This window comes from Ambystoma mexicanum, chromosome 6q, assembly GCF_040938575.1.
Source record: "Ambystoma mexicanum isolate Mex_15411 chromosome 6q, UKY_AmexF1_1, whole genome shotgun sequence".
NCBI classification, from domain to species: Eukaryota; Metazoa; Chordata; class Amphibia; order Caudata; family Ambystomatidae; genus Ambystoma; species Ambystoma mexicanum.
Window position 1 is genome coordinate 1,439,554,342 of NC_090937.1, and position 19,425 is coordinate 1,439,573,766.

Below are 19,425 nucleotides of genomic sequence, written 5' to 3' on the forward strand. Positions count from 1 at the left end.
AATCGCTTATTTCACGTGCTGTATCTGAGGATACCTGAACCATTCGCCTTCGCCTATGTTAAATGTATCCTTGCAATCTTTTAAGAGCAATGGGGCCCCATTGCAGTAAAAATGCAGCAGCCGTAAAGTTTTACGATTCCCGTATCCCTCCTAGATGACATTGCTCCAGTCCGGGGAAACATCCTTATTACAGCCCATAGCGCTATAAGGCTATAGGCCAGGGACCGTTTTCTTCCACCACAAAGCTTGGTCCCAGTGCTGCAGGGTGTTTTTGAAACACCTGCCCCCCGAACCGTAAGAGATGTAATGGGATGGATGTGGCTCCTTGTCCTCGAGCAGCTCAGCATAGGGACTAACTGAGCCACTAGCACATATCATTTAACCTCCGGGACCCCTAGTCCTCCCATCAGCCTAAAAAGGGCAGATCTACAGACCCTTGGTCTTTTTTGTAGCAAATAAAATAAAGTATGTCTTTCTGAAGGGAATTCAGCATCTGGGAGGGAATCCTGAAGGGGAGGGAGCTCACCATGTATAAGAGGCGGGGCAGCAGAGTCATTTAAATCGCGGATATGCGGGCGAACCATGATCATTCTTGTGTATCCCATCGATTGAGATCTTCATCAGTTGTTTCCATAAAGGGGGAATGTTTGCCCCATAGATGCCCTTGTACTCTCTAGTTAAAATTATTCCCAAGCAATGTAGCTCCTTAGATTTCCAAACGAAAGGAAATTTGACTCCCAACTCCATTATTTCTCAAGGGTCGTCTGTGATATTAAGGGCTTTTGATTTGGAGTAGTTAATGGTGAACCCAGAAACCTCAGCAACGTCTTTATTCTCAGCAAGGTCTGTTTTGTACGTTTCATAGATAACAGCACATCGTCCTCATATAACGCAACCTTGTGCGTCCCCTCATTAATGTCTACTCCCAAAATATCCGGATCGTGTCTAATTAGGGCTGCCGAAGGTTCCATAGCCATTGCAAAGATTAATGGTGATAGTGGGCACCCCTGATGCGTGCCCTGTCTGATTTCCAACCACCCACCCATCCACCCTGAGAGTAGCCCATTGACCGTATATTTCATAGATGGAATTTGAAAATTGGCCAAGATCATATGTATGAAGTCAGGACTGCACCCGAACATGAACAGCGTATGCCTCAGGAACCCCCAGCCTAGACTATCGATGGCGCGCCTGGCATCTGGGTCTACTATGGAAAATCTTTGACCTGCCCTGGTCCCCCAATCAATGACATCCATGGACCATTTTATATTGTCCTGTGCATGTCTCCCCTGGATAAAAACGAATTGATTCCCATGTATTATTTTCAGTGAGACTCTCATCAGTCTGTTCGCCAAGACCTTTGGTAAAGATCTTAGCATCCCTGTTGTGCAAAGAAATGAGGTGATAACTAGCAGTCTGTCGTGTCTTTCCCAGGTTTAAGGATCAACATTGTAGTGGATACCCCCATGTCCACCAAGATTACCCCATTTTTCCATATCCTGTTAAAGAGCTTGGTCAGTGGTCGTATTACCCATTCCCTGAAGGTCTTGTAGTAATTATTTCCCAAATCATCTGGGCCCGGTGTCTTGGGCCCGGTTTCTTATTAGTCGGCAGGGAGTTTATAGCGAGCCCAACCTCACCCGCCTTGATGGGAGCTTCCAAACCCTCTCTGTCATCTTCAGGAATCTGGGGCAGCCTTACCCTATCAATATAAGCAGCTTGAAGGGATGGGTTGATGTTCATCCCATCCAGTAACCCTGCATGAAATGTTTCCATTATCTGTAATTTGTCTGGGTCAGCGCATCACAACGTTCCTGTGGAATCCTTTATCTGTGTAATGTAATTGTGAGTCTTCTTTTTCTGTTATTTTGTCGTAAAAAAAAAACGGTTGCCATAGTACTTCTGTTTAATGTAAAATACCTGGGCCAAGCGGTCCGCCATATGCCCTTCTAATTGCACCCTCATTTTTAACAGGGCACAAAGCGTTTTCAATGATTGCAGTCGCTTGTGCTGGGATTCCGCTACTTTCACTTCCCTTTCAAGTTCTATACATCTAAGCTCCTTATCCCGCAGATAGGCCAAAGTTTTAGATATGATCTCTCCTAGGATCATCACCTTACCCATGTCCCAAACCACCCGTAAGTCCACCTCTCCCCTGTCATTTTCCCAGAAATAGTTAGTTTTTGCCTTTTCCATGTGCGCTCCAAACGCTATATCCCTCAGAATCATTATGTTCAACATCCATTGTTTTCCGGTCCCACCCACAGGTTTAGCTACCTTGATCTGAAAGACCACAGGGCATGGTCGGATATATGGCAGACTTGAATCTCTTTCGCCAGGACTTGGGGAATTAACGTGGCAGAGAGCAGGATCATAACAACTCTCGAGAATCCCCTGTTTACCGCAGAGTAATGTGTGTAGTCCCTTTCGGTATGATGGAACAACCACCAGCTTTCTATGAGACCCAAGTCCCAAAAGAATGTCGCCAAAGCTTGTCGACATTTATGGTAGTTGTATGTGGGGGATAACTTTTGTCCATTGCTGCAATCCATGACACAATTTAAGTCACACCCACCACTACTTGCCCCTCGCACCCGCCCATTATTTTCTGAAGCAGCATGGTTAAAAACTGATCCTGCCACTCATTCGGGGTGTAAATGGCAACCAATGTGAATATTTGGGTTCCTAATGTCCCTTTTGCACAAGAAATCTCCCATTGGGATCCTTATGAAGGAAACGTTTCTGAAAACCCACAGAGGCCCCCACTAATATCCCCATCCCTTTTATCTCCTATCTACTGGTGGCAAAGTATTGCTGAGGGAAAGCTTTATGTGTCATACAAACTTCATCGCTCTGGAGCAGGTGCGTTTCCTCAAGAAATGCCACAGAGATTTTAAGCTCAACCTAGCGTCTCAGTATAGAGCATCTCCTCATCAGTGAATTCAGGGTCACCATTTTGATATCAGCCATAATCATGGGGCAATGATGCCTCTCTGTACCTACCTAGTGCTACATCGGTCCCATGATCCAACAAGGTCTTAGCCTTAGAACATTTAAAACCAAATTCTGGAAACCCCCTCACCAACAAAACAGAGACCCTTCCCCAACAAGTTGTGTCGTTGTACCCCCCACCAAAGACTATATCGCATCCATGTGCTTATAAGGTCCTAATCCCGAGCCTGTTCAGCCATCCCGAGCCCCATACCACCCGCCCGAGACCAACAGCTACCGATCTCTACTCTACACCCTCTGGTATGTAATAAATCAAGTCCCTTCCGAGACTTATCCCTCCCCATTGTAGGTATACACCTTCAATCCCTCGTCCTCTTCCTCCCCGCTCTTCCACTACCAACTCCCTTCTATGGTCACCCCATCTGAGTCTCTGGACCCCTCACGTTACTTCAGTTATTCAATCACGGTCCCCTCTCCCTGCTGGGTAGGGACGCCCCTGCAGCCATCCCTCTTTTTTGGCTCTGCATGCAGTGCATTTCTCCTTTTCTCCATTTGATGAAGCCTCCTTTGTCCGTGGAGGGTCCTCCCTCTCCATCAAGTCTGACATTTCTTCCTCCCATGCAATATGGTATGACTTATCCTGATAGTCAAACCTGAGTCCACACTAAGACCATTTATATCAAATCCCACTGTCTCGCTGCCAGCTCGTGGCCACTCTCACATGTTTCTGTTTAATCAGGGTTGTCTGCACCACATCCTGGAACATTTGCTTGTTTAGATCTGCAATTGATTTAGTTAGGTTAACCAAACAGTCTTTTACCTCTTTTTTGATCTCAACAAGGATCTCGTGGAGGTCCGATCTTCTGGTAGGGGGATCTTCTGTCTCCAGATGCGCATCTGGGTTTGGGGATGAGTGAATTTGCGCCACCATCTGCTGTTGGCATTTCTGGGTGTCTTGTACCTGTATCATGGCCTTGGTGTCCCCAGAGAGAGGGCCTATTTGTTTGTCTGCTTGTTTGGCCATTTCTTCCGATCTCCCATACCCTGTTTTGCAGCACACTCACTTCGGCTTTGTCTCGCCACCAAGCAAACCTCTTATTACTACTCCACTCTTCCTCCTCCAGGTGTGGAATGCGGCTTTGACATAGAGTATGGGATGTGCAGTGAGTCGCCTGCACAAAGTGAAGATATCGTTAGCCTTCCTCCTCAAATCCTATGATGCTGCGTTGTGCAGGTACAGGTGTGCCGTGCAAGTTCTTGTGACATTGGTTTGTACCTTGCCTGTTCAGTCGATCGTTCAAGTGATGGTGGCCACTACGAGTCCAGGTAGGTTGTAGAGGCCAGGCGCCATCGTCCCTGAGGTGGGCAATCCTCTCGCCTGCCCCCCCTTTGGATCAGATGTCTCCCACTCTTTTCTGTGTAGTGCCCTCGAATCTTGGACCTCCCAGATCACAGTTAAGGATCAACTGGGCCTCCTTTAGACTCCTAGCACAGCTCTCCACTTCACACACTGCACTCCGGTCCACTCTTCATCTTCTTACCGGGTCAACTTCTCTGCCCACTCCACCACCAGCTCGCTGAGGTGGTGCTGCGTCCTGTGGAAGCTGTCCCCAGCTGTCAAAACCCTGCTGGGCTGCGCACTGGGACAGCAGATCCCCGCTGGGGATTATTCTCACTGAGAGATTGTCGCAGGTATAGTCACTCATAGGAACCTCTGGTGTCTCTTGGGTCTGCGCCCTAGCAGTTTATGGCAGAGTGTACCGTGGTTGTACACAGGGGTCAGAGCTCCTCCTCCTGTGCCATTACATCTGCTCCATCACTCCTTTCTAATGGAAGACCACTGATTTCCCCTGCAGTACGTCTTCCAGCTGGGTTTTCTGCTGCCACCGATAGCACGGGCCAAGGTGCTCGAACCACCAATGGGAGGACATTTCTTTTTTAAAAAGGCAGCTCTTTACAAGCATTTGCCATCCCGTCGGCCACCTATGGCCCCTTCTTCACTGCTTGGCACTGACTTGGGGTCTGTATTCGCCTTCCCCCAGTGGGGCTCTACTCCTCTCCTGCACCTGCGGCGATACAGCGGGTCATCACCTCAGGCTACTCAGCTTCATTTGACACCTGCTTTCACTTGGGGTAGCGAGGCCACCAGTGCAGATGGTCCCGGTATGAGCTCCCTCATAACCGTGGTGGAAGGTGGATCTGCCGCTTGCCGTGCCTCCAGGCCGCTACTTTATGAGTGCTCCCACCATCTTGGGATGCAACGCAGGCAAATTCATAAGGCGCAATCTCTGCCGATTGGGATCCCAGGAAAGCTCCGAACCCCTTGCTGACATTTTGGGTTAAAATCCGTCTCATTTAGGCTGACTAGGGCCCTTGGAGATGACTTCGAGATGTGGAGCTCACTGAGGCCACGCCCCCTCAGGCAATGCAGATGTACTCTTACATAGTGCATAAACCACTGGATGTATCAACACCAAACCTGGGAATGAACCTGTGTGTGGGGGTGTTTGTGTGTGTGTGTGTGTGTGTGTGTGTGGGGGGCGGTGGAGACAAGCAATTGGGGCTATGTCATTGTTGGATTGCTCTGGAAGTTAGTGTGACATATGGGTTCCTTGTGGACCCTGCTATGAGTATGCAGACCCAGGTGACACAAAACAATGGATCTTGCAGAGAGCAGGCCGTTGCACTGGGCCTGTAGCATGACCACAGTGCATGCAGGCCGAGCCCTGCACAAACAGTAGATGTGGTTACTGTGTCCTGCAAGCACTACAGGAAGAACGCAGCAAGGTTAACACATCCTATTTATACAATACACTAAAACATCTTTGTTAAAGGAAGTTATGTTTCTATGGTATGGGTATAGAATAACATATATCTACCTGTGAAGACTGGATAGCAACTGCACCTTCCTTGCTCCCAGAGAATCTTATTTTTTACTTTATTGGATGCATCTCTTTGCTCCCTTACCACCCATGCCCTCCCAATCCTGCTTCCATCAGCCAGAGCCCTAGAGCTGAGCCAATCAGCTGGGAGGGTCACGTGACTATTCCTCCAGCTTTATCTCAATTTCCTCCAGGGTAGCCTTACCCTACCATTTTGCCTAGGGCATTGGCTAAGGGTGCCTGTGCGTCTGTTTGCCATGTAGCCCAAGTCTTGTCCTGCCACTCCCACCCCATGGACAGTTTATCAACTAAATACAAAACATTGGGCCACTTTACAGGTATGGTGGGGCCTTCAAAATGACAATAAAATAGTAGTAATTCTGTTGCCGCCACTTTACCACCACATTAGCACACCGCTGTACTATGTGTTTGGATGTAGAGTGGATGATGTACCTACAGAATTTAGCTACAGATCTTCCACTTTATCTAAAGAAAATGGTGGATTCACCACACTGTTTTACCAGGCACAGGAAATTAGTTGAGAATCCCCATAGTGTTCTATGGACTCCAAAAATGGGGAATTGCTCGTAATTCTGCGTTAGGTCCACAATACTGAGTGGTGGTAGCAGTATTCAAGTTTGGTGGTAATTCAATGGATGTACAGCCAAATTATCACCAGACTTGTAATGAGGGTCATTACCCTACATGTCTTGCACCACTAACCATCGCTGCATATCTTTCCATTGTAATTCTGGTGCTAGGTATTCCCCCACTGTGAGTTGGCTCCCGTGATTATTCTGCTGCTACTTATTCCCCAGAGTGGTATTGCCACCACTGTGATTTTGCTTCCACTGTGACTTTGCTCCTTGATGTGCCTCTACTGACAATGTTATCTTGTGTCTTAGTGGTCCTACCCTTAATTTTAGCTCTCCTTTTTATTTTGTTTGTTTGTTTGTTTGTTTTATTACTTATATTGTGCTCCAGACCCATAGGTATCAAGGCACATTGCATAGGATCACTCACATCTTAGTTACACATTATGATAATCACATACAAAATACAGTTTAGTTACACAGAAAGGGCAATTATGTACATACAGGTTATATACATACATGTAGTTCAGTATACAAGCAGAAAGCATGGATATGACATGGTCTGTAGAGAAGAGATATAGAGAGGATATATACAGGAGACAGTCAGTAATATAACGAATAGCTAGAATTATTTACATGAAGGCAAGCGGGTTGGTCTTGGGTGTCATAAGCCAACCTAGTTGTCAATGCCTTTGAGCCAACTTATTATGCTCTGACGGAAATTTTGGTACGATTGATCTGCCCTCAGTGGGGTAGGTAGAGAGTTCCACAATTGGGCTGCCTTGACCTGGATGCTGCTACCCCCGACTCTAGATAGCTTAAATCTAGGGACTAAGAGGCAGTCTAGTAGTTCTTGTCGCGGATTTCATGGTGAGTCTTTCTGTCAGGTAGCAAGATGCCGCATTTATGTGTAAGAGAAGCAACTTTTAGCTTGATTTTGTCATACCTTGAGAGCCAATTATTAGCTCTTCTCGTCTCTGAGATATGTTCTCTCCTGGCAGTTCCCAGTGCTGCTCTAAGAGCGTTGTTTTGCAGGAATTGGATTTTCTTAATAGTTTGTTTGTTAGCCCCTATGTACAGTGCGTTACAGTAATCAAGCGTTGATAAGATGAGTGCTCTATTATTAGACAGGAAAACGTTTTCCATGATTCTGCTTTCCTCCCATTGTTGCTTGGCTCCTCAATGATTTCCACCTGTGTTTAGCTCCCACTAGTATTTTGCTCCTAGATGTTCCCCCACTGTGGTTGTGATCCGTGGTATACCTCTTCTATGATTTTGCCCCTAGGTGTTTACCCACTGTGACTTTTCTCCCACTGTTATTTTGTTCCTCAGTGTTCCTCCACCATATGTGTTTCCTCAATATATTTTGCTCCCATTGTTATTTTGCCCTTACACCTTCCCCCACTGTGATTGTGCTACCACTGTTATGTTTCCCCTATGTTTTACCCCACTGTGATGATGATCTCACTGTTATTTTGCTTGTAGGTGTTTCCCCACGGTGATTTTTCTTCTAGGTGATACCACGCTGTTATTTTATTTGACACCCAATGTGATCTTCCTCCCACAGTCTTTTGGTCCTGGGTGCTTCTCTGGTGTGTTTTGCTTCTCAGTGCCCCCCCCAACATACGTTGGCACTAGTTCCCCCCACTCCCTCTGTGGTTTCCCTCCCACTGCACATTTCCCCAAGGTGTTCCCTCACTGTAGTTTGACCTTCGGTGTGCACCCACTGTAATTTGCTCTTGCGTGCTCGCACAATGTAGCAAGTGGATTTTGATGTCACACTTCTTGTCGGATTTTGGCCTCTAAGCACTGGACCAGGTTCTGAACCCATGCTGCTCATCATTGTCTTGTTTCAAAGACGAGCGCATTGCCCCTGAACTATCCTCCTGGTGTTGTGCCCCAGTTCTCCCCACTGTTCTTTGCTCCTAGCAGGGGTGCACAACTAGTTTTGCAGGAGAGCCAAATGTACCTTAGAAACTGCCTATAGGGGCTGGACTGTGAGATGGTGAATTTACCACCCACACAGAGTAGACGAGTGGAAAGATATTGGTATTTGGAGGTGTACGTCTTTATTGCTATTGTATAGTTTCAACTCTGCAGTACATATTTTGCATTTTATCATTTCCTCCAGCATCAAACACCCAAGTCAGTGAGCTATCGGTCCTGAAGGTAAGCAAGAGCTGTGTGGATGTGTCTGACCAGTGACCTGCCCATACTGATTACCGCAGTAGGAAGCTCTGGTTCTTAGGGAGCAGCCCACACCCCTTCTCACTTTACTACCTGACAGCATGGGCAGACTGCGAGATCACCGTCAGCTTGGGGCTTCAGCCCAGTTGGAAAAGAACCTTTAATCTAGACCTCTCAACACACCACTGCAAAACTCTTCTGGGGTCAAAAGTCCTGTCAAAAAAAGGTTTGTGTACCTGCTGCTAACATGGCTTTGTTACCACGTGATGAATTCATGTTGCCTCCCAGGCACTTTGCTCTTTATCAGCATTCAAAGGCAGCTTGCACAGGTAACGGTAAAAAATAAACATAACTGATATATTTTGTTTTTTTCTAGTGCTTATTATTATGCTTCAAAGCACTGTTGTTAATACACATTCTTTCCAAACCCAAATGAAAAGCGGATTCGACCCTGTGTTTGGACATGTTATCTACAGCATGAGCGGATCTATGTGATTCCATCGAAACCATTACTGCGAATTCCATTTCATTGAATATTTTCTTATGCATATTTCATCGCAAATAAATGCGTGGTGAGACCCCAGCATCCCCCTCTGCATCCTTCCCGCCTTAATTAATATCCATAGCCCCCCTATATTGCTATGAAATCTGCAAAACATTTTTCTAATGAAATCGGATTCCCAGTAGGGTGCGATGTAATGGTAGTGTACCGTATGACGTGCTTGGGGACACACCGCAAGTCATTTGTACCTCCGGATACCCATTATTGGAAATAGTAAGGAGCACCGACAAGCAGATGTCCCTTCTGAGAATGACACTGTTAAATATAGCCAAAGCAAACCTATAGCGACCAGTATAAAAGGCACCAACACCATAAGCAGCTAACAAAGAAAGACAACCACTTAAGGAAGGGAAAAGCTGCAACTGACCAACAGAATCCATACACATGAGATGCCTTACACCAATAAGGATCTATTGCAAAATTCAGGGGGAACTCAGCTGCTGAATGTTCGGCTTCTCCTCAGCACGCGATGATTCTTCAGAAAAGCATATTAAAGAAGAATACAAAGACCCACAATGAAACACAGTGGAACAGATCAAGGAAGAGCTCAACACAATGGAGAATTGGGACACACCAGAAGCAAGACCTAGATCTGTTAGGGACGCTTACACAAGAGGACTACATCAGCCTAACGACAACACAATCGCAGGGCAGCAAGGGAGATCAAAGAGAGGACCACCTGCAGACAAAAAGACGCACTTCCAACTCATCAATGCATGATCCATGCCCAAACATGAGTTATGACGCGCTACTGGATGGAGACACTGTCCTACTCTTCATAACATAAGCATGGGTATCAGATCACTATAAGGTGCTCTTACATAAAGCTGTCACATCAAACTCATCCATTCCAACTGGGAAGGAAAAAGAGGAGTTGGAATTGCAGCCTTACTCAAGGGCCATCTCAACATAAGAACATCACTATCAACGAGGCAATACAACCCTCGGTGACGAGCTGACCCTGTGGGAAATGGCTCATCGAGCGTCAAAGCAAGGTTCCCTTAACGTGGGCAGTGGTGCCAGTATGGTTGACCCACCTCCGTGAGACATGTCACCATTGGCTCTCTTGAGTAAACCCAGCGCGGGTGTTAAATGTGAAGTATTGAAGTTAATAAACATAAAAAACATACATTTCCCCAGTCCTGCAACGTTTTAGCTTTAACTTTAGCACCCTCTGTGGTATCAGGAGGTGGCGGAGCAAGAAAGGCACAGGGCGGTTGGCGCGCACTAGGGGAGCTCAGAACACAGGCCTATACCAGAGAATACAGTCTGTGTTCCGAGCTCTCTTATTGACTAGTGGCCCGCACAGGGTGCTTATAAATATTTCATAATGTATTTCTCTCCTTGTCTGCCTCATCTGTACTTCAAATACTATAGAGTGGGTCCTCGAAGAATGGAAAAACGAATATGATGCCATCGTGACTAAACTTGCAAATGCAGTAAACACTTTAATGGACAATCCGAAACTGGTAAAGAGATCGGTTTGGGCGGAGGATTGCCAAAAAAACAAAGAAATAAGAGCAAAATCCTGGACACACACCTTGTTGAAAACAAATTGGGGAACAATGAACGTAACCCGAAATACATGAGAACGTTTCCGCATGGAAGACAAAGAGATATGCGGTTACGATTCCGATTAAATGTATTACACAACAAGACCACAATGGCAAGATACGAGAAAGAAGAGTTGTATAAAATGCCAATTGTGTAAACTGAAAAGTGAAACGTTGAGACATCTGACCCTTTTCTGTCCAGAATTAAAGGATCACTTATCTGCACGATTGTAATGTGGACTTATGTGGCCTAGAGGCTAAGAAATGGTGGGAATTAATATATGAATGTCAAAACAAGAAAATAAACTACCCAAGAGATGAATCAAAAGTCACAAGAAAGCAGATGAACATGGACATTAATAGAGAAACTTATACAAAGCAGCAAGATCGCAGATTTTATTATTTTTAGTGATTCAATTTTCTTTTTTAACTCCACTGTGTTTATTTTACGGTGTCTGCTCCATTTTATTTCATCTCAGCTAGCTCACTTATCTTGTAATTGGCAATGTACTTTGAAGGCATTTTCTTTCCCTTTCATTCTGTTTTTGTTTTGTTTTCTCATTTTTTTAGACAATGAAAATAGTGAAAAGTCTGTAATAAACTAGGTACACTAAAAAAAAATACAAAAAAATACTATATCGACCTTCATCTTGCAACCTGATCCGTCACCAAGAAATGAACAGACAGCATCATCAACCTTTTGCTGCAGCACAAGCACCAAATTCTATTCGGGAAACAAACTGAGACATCAACCAGATCTCTCTGCTTCTACATGGCCATTCTACACAACAAACAAATGGTAAAAATCCAAGTCAGCTAGACACACCTTGAATATGGTTTTTTGCAAAGAAGGCCTCAGTAGAACAGCCCCACAAATCTGCTGTAGGGTGACCACTTCATGGCACCTTTTGAGAAGGTGAAACAAAATAGAGATTCCTTCTCAATAGTTTTCCCTGTGCCTTGTTATAGTGCTAATTGATCCCAATCAGTCCTCCATGGTCATATTTAATTATCAATGGGGCTGCACTGGTGAAGTGAAGTCCTGACCTGTTAGGACTACTAATATGCACACAAAATCCTGCAATCACTGACACCTATAGACAAGTGTAGATTTATAACTATGTATTCATCTCACAGTCATCTGGTACACAATTCAGTGAGGAAACACTGGAATATTTCAATGCTGGTTCAGGATCTTAAAGAATTTTTAGATCCTACTCCGCAATGAATTGTTGTTTTATTCACTAAAAAGAATTTGTAGGAGAGTTACAATGTTATGACTATATTGGTTAACCAGGATACACTATGGACCAGTAGATTGTGGATGACAACAACATTCCCTTACTCACTTCTTTTCTTATCCAAACATATTTATTACAAAAGTACAAAAATACACAGTGAACACTTTATATTTTACTCTAAATCTACACAGTAATTATGTTTTTTTTTACCCTTTCTCTAATACAGATGGCAGACTCTGTCTACTCACATTACAGACAGTGATTTTGGTCGACACATATTTGGGTTATCTATATTGGGCACTAGTAGTTATGCCTCTTTGTTACTTCAACCTTCTTCAGGACGCAAAGCAAGAAACTCATTATGTCTTGCTTCCAATATCTTGGGGTGAGTCACACCATCTACAAAACAATGCATACTCTTGTCAACCTCTTGTCATCCACATCATTTAAATTCACTATTATTGTGTGCCAATAACTCATATAGTAGTTATGTACATCCCACTCACCTCCAAGTCTAATTCTAGGGTGTGTGTAGATGTCATGGAATTAATCCTTTCTTGGCTCTCCTGTTTTTTTTATAATCCTATATCTTGGTCTACAGAAACCAGAAAGAACCGAAAAACCCAAGTAATTACCCATAGTTCCAAATTTACAGCTTGTCAGCCTCGATTGCGAAAATTATTATTTTACGATAGAGGGATTGTATACTTACATTCACTATGACCATGGTTTGCGCAGCCACCAAATCCTAATTAAGTTGCTTCTAGGGTCTGCTACAGATGTTCTAGTATTACAGCGTGTTTGTGAATTTCATGTCTCCTGTAAAAGGAGATTCCTTTTAGAAAGAAATCTATATCTATCGTGATATTAGTCCCATCCTCCAGATTATGTGTACATATATATATCAGTAGACTTACCATTTGCTCCACTTGTTGTTCTCTTATTATAATCTCTTCACGATCCTCCTTTCCGCTGTGTTCCCTTGTCTGTGCTTCTTGCTCAATATTATCACAGATTCATAGATTCAAAGATTTGTGATGCCGCACTTGTCGACCAAAACAACTGTCTGTAATGTGAATAGACACAGTCTGGCATCTGTATTAGAGAAAGGGAAGAATTGTTTGTAATTCCTTAGGTGGTGATATAGGAAATATCACCCAGTGAAACTTTGTAAAATGATGTGATATATTTGAGTTTGAGTATGAATGTGGAATGGGAAAATGTATGTGAGTCAGAGAATAATTTTAGTAATTACTGTGTAGATTTTGAGTAAAATATAAATTGTACACTGTATGTTTGTACTTTTGTAATAAATATGTTTGGATAAAAAAAATTGAGTAAGGCAATGTTGTTGTCATCCATAATCTACTGGTCCATAGTGTATCCTATTTCTTTACCTTTAACTGAGGGACCAGGGATTAAGTGCAGTTAATCCCTATATTTTTTTAATATATTGTTTAACCATACTATTGACTCAATCAGAATTGTGTGTGGCGCAGTTAGAGGTGTCAGTGATTGTGGGACCTTTTGAGATGAACATGACAACCCACACCTTCCTAACACACAACAAAAAAGCACAATTGAAGAGGGGACCTTGGAAAACCCTCAATATGAGAGATCTGAACACACTAGCTGAGAACAAGAAGCCTATCGTTGAAGCTTTACATCACAGTCTCCCAGGAGATATGAGGTAGAAACACATCACCCCTGCAAATGGATTAGCAAAACACTGGGAAACTTAGCACTCCTGAAATAGTTCATCGCATGAGACAAAGAATAAGTAGTGGCCAGATGGTCCTCCTGGGAACTTTACACCCTCTATAAAATCAACCACATACTGAAACAGATATGGAGAAAAGATTACAATAAGCAAGAACAAGCAGTATACCAAAGAAAATCCAACTCCACAAGTAGCCTCCCCAAAAGCAAAGAAACTCACTCTGTGGAACACATCAGGTTAGCAAAACACCCTGTGTCAAAACCTCATGTTTCTGCATATAGGAGGAGACTAGGTGAGCCATGGGGCCGGGGACCACCATCTGCTATGTGAAGAAGGCAACAGAAGAGGTAAATGAAAGGTTCTTCAACCCAACCGTATACTTTTTTGTTTGAGGTGATCTACTCCTGCAGATGAACCTTTGTTTGGTCTAGGCGTTATTTGTATCTTCAACACAGTGCCACTAACAAATCTACAACATGGATAGCAAAGTGAATGTTCTACCATGGCAACAACCATCACTGGTGGCCCCTATAACATGTACATCTCAAATTAATTTAAAAGTCTCTGGCACAAAAATGCCATTAACAGGACCTGCTCATAGTGAAAACAATGTTGTGTCCAGTTGATTTACAAAATGGAGTATTGATCATTGGTTAGAGGGGCCATCTTGCTAGGCTGCAAGTGATGTGTGTCCCAACAAACTTGAACTCACATTGCTCGTAGACACAACAAATGGCAAGCACCTGCTTGCCACCAGAGCTCCAGGGACCAAAGTGAAGGCCTGCATCAAGGACTGCAAGATACCAACAGGCCCCTAATATGGGCTTGGTCTGCATCTCTGCATGCACGGCTTAGGGGAATCAGCTGAAGCTGCACATTTCACAGCCGGGAGCCATTCCTTGTGCTTGCGTCCTAGAGGAAAACAGCTAAGTCCAATTTTGCATTTACTGGCCTGTGCACTCAATCAATTGTTTTCATTTTTATTTGTTATTTCTTATATCTTGAATATTGTACTGTGAAGCTGTGGTTCTTTTTTTTTTACTTTAATTTATTTTAATGAAAATTGTAATCCTAAATTGTATGTAATTTAGTAAAGGTTTGTAAAATAACCATAAACAAATAAAAAAAGAATGTACTGGCCTCCACATGTAGACCCACATATATTTAAAAGTATCCAAACTAAAATGGTGTGTGGGAGTTGGAAGTTGGAGCGTGAAGGTGAGGGTGATCGGGAGAAGAAAGAGGCGCAGTGGTGGAGTAGAGTCAGACAGAGGAGAGAGAGCAGGAAGAGATAGAGATAAGAGGGAGGGGTTGAGAAAGCCTAGGAGGGGCGACAGGTGAATAATGAGGAGGAGGGAAAGTGGAGAGAGAGAAAACAAGAGATGGAAAGTGAGAGATAGAGATAGAGAAAGAAAAGGGAGAATGTCGGGAGAGACCAGGAGGTGGTAGAGAAGAAGAAGAAAGAGGTTGGGAAAATCATGAGGTTGTGGAGAAGAATGAGGAAGAGGATGGGAAACTGTAAGAAATCAAAAGATTGGAGGTGGTGAGAATCAATAAACTAGGGCAGAGAGAAGAGAACAGCCCTATAGATGGAGAGGCCACAGCTAGGTGGTGGCAGGAGAAGACCATGATGGTATGTGAAGAAAGATGAATGTTCAGGAATGTTGAGTAGGAAGAAGAATGGAGCAAAATAGATGAAGAGGGAGCAGGGACGATTAGGAGATGGATGAGGTGCCCAAGATCTAGGGCACTTAATTAATAGGACACCAAATATCCATCTGCTGGTAGAGACTGTAGTAGAGTCTGCCACAGCACCAGCGAGTCTGAGATTGGCAATTTGAAGGCCTCAAGCGGTCTGCGCCCACACATGAATGCATGAACGTCATACTACAATCTACAGGTCTGAAAGACCCAAGGGAAAGGAACCTGCTTCCCAGGAGGGCAACATTGTGACATATGCAACTAAAGAACATCCTATAGTGCAAGTCAGGTCATGAAAGAGACTGTGAGTGACTTTTGTATACACCACTGGCAGAAGTAAAGGTGAGTTAGGAACAGACCAAGAGTCCCCCAGCAAGCTGGATCTGCTCCCCACTCTTTTCTTTAAGTTATAAATAACCCTGTTAACAACCTATCCTAAATCCTTGGGTCATTTCCTTTTTAAAATAAACCTTTTTGAACTTACGCTTCTGTATTTGAGTTGTCTTTTCATCCACCGGCCATGACAACTCCAGAAAAAAATGTAAAAAATCATCAAAGTAATAAGACATCCAAACTAATGTAACCACTATACAGCCATAAGAGCTAAGTGGTAACATCACCATCCATTTAAAAAACAAAGTAACGACTATTGTGGAAGGACTGCATGGCAGCTGCACTGCCTGCTGAAGCTGAGCCGCTACAGCAGTCATAAAGCTCCCACTACATGAAGTAACAAATGGACATCCACCACTTAGTGTACCTTTGCTGGAACACCGAGAGTCAGGACGGAGGCATCCTCCGTGCTGAGGGATGGAAGTCGATGAGAGAGGACAGCAGACAAACATTGTAGTACCTCAGAGGAAAGGACCTAGTATTTCCCTTCATCAAAACCAAGCAAAGGTCCTGGGTGTTTGGAACTCCAAAGAGCCTATGGGAGGACCTGGGTTCAAATCCCTGTAGAAAACCTGTGGAAATGTAAGAGGTCCTTCAATTAATAAAATAAAAACCTGAGCCCCAAGGTTCAGACAAATAATATTTAAGAGAAGCCCAGGATAAAACACCCAGGATAAAACAAGAATACAAAAAGCAAATAAAGTGGATGTACAATTGAAGTAATAGAAGCCCAATTGGCCAGGAGAAAGAAAGCCTAAGCACAGGAAGACCAGTTTGCAAAACATCCTGCCAGCCAATCCTGTAAGAAAGGACTTTCCACCAATCAGCAGCCTACAGGGTGTGGAACGAGTCTGGCTATAAAAGCAGTGGCAGGCCATTCTGAACTTGTCTCAGTCAGGGACAGGTTCCCTCTGCTTCTATTCAGACGCTCCTGCAGGAAGAGGAGTTGTATCCCGAAGGAGGATTTGCTGTCTAGGTGAAGGAGCCTGGACTACCCTGGAACACTGCCTGCCAGGAAGCTGCCTGGAAGCTGCCTGAAGAGCCTGGAGGAAACTGATTGACCCAGGGGGGAGAAGGAGAGTACCCCTGCTGCCCACCTAAGCCAAACGGGTGGAAGAGCTGACGTGCTTGAGAAGCCTGAGAAGAGGCTAAGGAGACTAGCTTACCTAGGGGAAAAAAGGAGAGTACCCCTGTATCCCACCTATGCCAACAGGGTGGAAGAGTTGAACTGCTTGAGGAGTCTAAGAAGAGGCTGAGGAAGCTGATTGACCTGGGGGAAGAAGACGACTACCTCTGCAGCACACTGAAGCCAAAAGGGTAGAAGAGCTGACCCACCTGAGAAGTCTGGGAAGAGACTAAGGCAAAACCTTGCTAATATCCTGGTAGAGAGAAAGCAGTACGGAAGCAGGGCCCCATAGGAGAAGGGGGCAAAAGCAAAGATCTCCTGAAGAGGAGAGGGGCAACAATGCAGGTCTCTTGAGAATGTGAAGGGTAAAAATAGAAAGAGAGAAGAAAATTAAAGAAGATAGACTCCTGAAGGAAAGAGGAGTCACACCAAGAGATAGAGAGAGAGATAGGTACAGAGAAAGAGAGAGAGAGAGAGAGAGAAAGAGAGAAGAAAGAGAGAGAGGGAGAGAGAGAGAGAGAGAGAGGGAGGGGGGGAACGACTTGAAAGACTGATAAAGAGAACTGAAGCACAGGACCCAGCTGATCCCTTGTCTAAGAGGTCCTGAGAAAACTGTAAGAGAAAATCTCTTTTGAATGATTGGACTTTTGTTATTTAGGAAAGGACTTTAAGTTAGATATCATACCCTCAATACTTTTCACCCAAAGGAAGAACGTTAAGTTTATATTCTTAATTGCACCATTTGATTTAGCTATTCTGACAGCTCACTTTCAAGGAACCTTTGATTCAGGAAACCTTTATTTTAAGGTAAAGGATCACTTGTTACTGGCGAGTTTACTTTCTGGGTTTTTGCATCTGTTTTTCTTACTTTAGATATACACGGCCTTATTTCATTTTCCAAAGGGTTCTACCCATAGGAAAAAGCAATTGTATATCAGGCCCCCAGTCTTTGTCTTTATTTTTTTTTGCCTGTCGTGTTTCAGAATGCTCATCTCACTAGGCAAAACCTATCTGCAAAATTTAAATAAAACAAGGTCTAACTATTTAGGTTACAAATGATTGAGAACAAAAGATGGGACAGAATGACTATGTGGAACTAAGCATTTTAAAACTACAAAGCAAAACCACACAGCAGGATTTATATGAGAAGATTCCAGACAATGGCATCAAACCCATTATATTTATTTTGCAACCGAATTTACATCGAAATGCTTAGACGAAAAGCACAACATTTGCAAGGAATTCTCGATTAAATTTAGATTTTGTATTGAAATGTTTACCTGGTTTGAAACACATCTATGGCACATATTCAATGCAGTTTTTGTTGTTATCATTGTCTTTATAGGACCTTTAGGAAGATGGCACTCCTTAGTAAGTAAATAAGATTGTTTTATTTGCTATTTGCTATTACGTGAACATTTACTACTATTTCAATATTTATATTATTAGCTTTATTATCAGATTAGACAACATGGACTTGTTAACAATAAGTTACGTGAACAGGCTTGTAAGTGCTCAACAAAACAAATTCCTGCATTTCTAAAAGAGTCAAATAATTGTATCTTAAAATAGATCTGCTATCCTCATCATCGTAGAACTCCAGTCTTTATGGTCTCAGGAGGATAGCCCAGGGGCAACGTGCTCGCCTTGGAAGCAAGACAACACAGAGCACCACCGTTCGATCCCTGGGTCCACGCTTAGAAACCTCTGAGTATTAAGCACGTTATAAATAAATCAAACTAAATCTTCCTGACTATGACACTATTACAGCACTATTACAGTACCTACTATAACATAGTGTCATAGTTTGTTTACTACCTTCTGGATGTCTGGTAGCCATATTACAGTAACAAAGTAAACAATTGTAATTCATTAAATGTTTAGTGCTAGCAAAAATGATAACTGGACATTATGTGGATATACCGTAATTTGTGTAACAAAATGTCATAATGTTATTAGAATGCCATACAAAACCTCCAATGTATGCTGTACATAATGTCATCTACGTGTGGTTGCAGTATTATGCCAAGTCACTTGATTACACAGTCACTCAATCCAATGTGGGGGCCACGTTATAATAGAACCATTATTAAATAAATTATGTAACTTTATTTCTCAAAGTCTGATACCTAATGTTGTAGCCTTTAACATGTGGCATAAGTATACTTCTGAACTATTTCTAAACACTGCTTATATTTTTGTACAATACAAAATACTTACACTGAAAAATGTAATGCAGAATGGGTGAAACAGAAATAAATATTCAGTATATAGCCCTCTCCATCACATGTATGAGCCTATTGCTTTAAATCCTGTATAAGGTTACCACATTTGTTACAGAAGCATGCTATATTATTACAATAATATTGAAGCACTACTTGATAAGAGCGCAAATGGTAATCATGGGTGTAATTTTAGGGGGCAAAGGGTGTTTGTCCCCCCCAAAGTTTGTGGAACACCATTTTGTCCCACTCATTTGACAAGGGCCCCTTTCAATTAGATGTCATGTCCCCAC